Below are 2,675 nucleotides of genomic sequence, written 5' to 3' on the forward strand. Positions count from 1 at the left end.
ATGTGATTTTTTGGGGGCCAAAGGGTGGAATGTCATGGTTTGAATTATGTCCCCCCAAAAATGTGTGTGTCAATTTGGCTAGGCCATGATTCCTGGTACTGGGTGATTTTCCTGTATGCTGTAAACCTGCCTCTATGATGTTAATGAGGGAGGATGGGTGGCAGTTGTGTTAGTAAAGTGGGACCTGATCTACAAGACTGGATTGTGTCCTGAGGCAATCTCTTGAAATATAAAAGACAAAAGTGAGCAGTGAGACAGGGGGACCTCATACCATCAAGAAAGCAGTGCCAGGAGCAGAGCACGTCCTTTGGACCAGGGTCCCTGTGCCAAGAAGCTCCTAGTCTGAGGAAACACTGAAGAGAAGAAGGCCGACAGAGAGAAAAAGCCTTCCTCTGGAGCTGATGCCCTGAATTTGGACTTTTAGCCTACTTTGACTACAGGGAAATAAACTTCTCTTCATTAAAACCATTCACTCGTGGTATTTCTGTTGTAGCAGCACTAGATGACTAAGACATCCCCCTTGCTTATGAGTGGTTAGGACTGTTTGAGTTTTCAAGCTGTCGCTACTCAATACTTGACATACAAGCAGTAGTGAAAGGGAGATACAAAGTAATTAGATAAGAACAGGCAAATGTATAGAGACCAAAGCTTATTAGTGGTTATCAGTGGTAGGAGGGAGGGAGAAAGGAGGGATATTGCTTATGGAGTACTGAGTTACGGTTTGTGGTGGTGGAAAAATTGCATTAAGAGTAGGGTTGCACAATTGATTAATGTATTTGCTGTCAATAAGTTGTACACATGTGGAAAGTTGAATTGGCAACAGTGATGTGGTAGATATATTTACAACAACGAGCAAAAAAATGAAAAAAAAAAGAATATCTACTGAGGTTGCTTATGTATGACCAAACACCTCTTGGGATTTGTTTCCTTGGTTTGGAGGTTTAGGATCATGGTTTTATGGGACATCCAGTTAATTGACCTAATATGTTTATTGCTTCTATCTCCTAGCTCATTGTGTAATTCCTGAGGTCTTGAAATCTTAAAAGCAGCCATGCATGGTCAACGATTGTTCTCTTTTCACCTGAAGAAACAGAGGAAGAAAGAGAGTCAGGAATAGGAGGGGGAAATGGAATGTGAGCCTAACTGCCTCAATGAACAACTGCTGCCTTTGCCATGAGACCAGAAGAACTGAATGGTACCTGGCTACCATTACCGAATGTTTTGATCAAAGATTCAATAGATGAATTCTAATCAAAAGGGAGAAAATGTAGAACAGAATTTAAATTCTCATGGAATCCAGAATTTCTGGAGCCATGGAGACTGGATGAAGACCTGAAACTACTGCCCTGAGATAATCTTTAAACCTTAAACCAAAAATATCCCCTAAGTTTTTCTCAAAACAAAACAATAGGTTAGCTTAACTAATATAGAATGTCTGCCTTGAGCATTTAACTCTTTTAAGATCTACCTATATAAGATGATGTCATGGTTTGAATTATGTCTCCCCAAAAATGTGTGTATCAACTTGGCTGGGCCATGATTCCCAGAATTGTGTGGTTGGCCTCCATTTTGTGATTGTAATTTTATGTCAAAGAGGATTAGAGTGGCATTGTAACACCACCCTTACCCAGGTCACATCCCTGATCCAAAGCAAAGGGAGTTTCCCTGGGGTGTGGCCTGCACCATCTTTTATCTCTTGTAAGAGATAAAAGGAAAGGGAAGCAAGCAGAGAGTGGGGACTTCATACCACCACGAAAGAAGCACTGGGAGCAGAGTGCGTCCTTTGGACCCGAGGTTCCTGCACAGAGAAGCTCCTAGTCCGGGGGAAGACTGATGAAGACGCGGACCTTTGTCCGGAGCCAACAGAGAGAGAAAGCCTTCCCCTGGAGCTGATGCCCTGAATTTGGACTTCTAGCCTACTAGACTGTGAGAAAATAAATTTCTCTTTGTGAAAGCCATCCACTTGTGGTATTTCTGTTAGAGCAGCACTAGATGACTAAGACAGATGAAAATGACAACTGCAAAAAAAGGAGGATGTGAATGGTGTACAACTTGAAAAATGTAATCAATGTCACGGAATTACACATGTAGAAATTGTTGAATTGGTGTATATTCTGCTGTGTATATTCTCAACAACAACAACAAAAATAAAATAAATTATAAAAGAGAAAAAGTAATTATTCAGGTAATTTAGGGTCCAAAAAGTTTAGATCTTTTTAAACCAATTTTCACCAATGTGAAACTTAACAAAATATATTATCGCCAAAATAAACATGATGTATATTCTTTGCCAACACCATAACTCAAAGCCATCAATTCTTCTTTGGTCTTCCTTATTCATTGTTCAGCATTTGCATGCATATGAAGTGATTAAAAATACCATGGCTTGGGTCAGATGCATCTTAGCCCTCAAAGTGACAACTTTGCTTTTTAACACTTTAAAGAGGTCTTTTGCAGCATATTTGCCCAATGCAATATGTCCTTTGATTTCTTGACTGCTGCTTCCATGGGTTTGATTATGCATCCAAGTTAAACGAAATTTTTGACAACTTCGGTCTTTTCTCTGTTTATCATGATGTGGTTTATTGGTGCAGTTATGAGGATTTTTGTTTTCTTAATGTTGAGATGTAATCCATACTGAAGGCTGTAGACTTTGACTTTCATCAGTAAGTGCT

Source organism: Trichechus manatus, unplaced genomic scaffold, assembly GCF_000243295.1.
Source record: "Trichechus manatus latirostris isolate Lorelei unplaced genomic scaffold, TriManLat1.0 scaffold00055, whole genome shotgun sequence".
NCBI classification, from domain to species: Eukaryota; Metazoa; Chordata; class Mammalia; order Sirenia; family Trichechidae; genus Trichechus; species Trichechus manatus.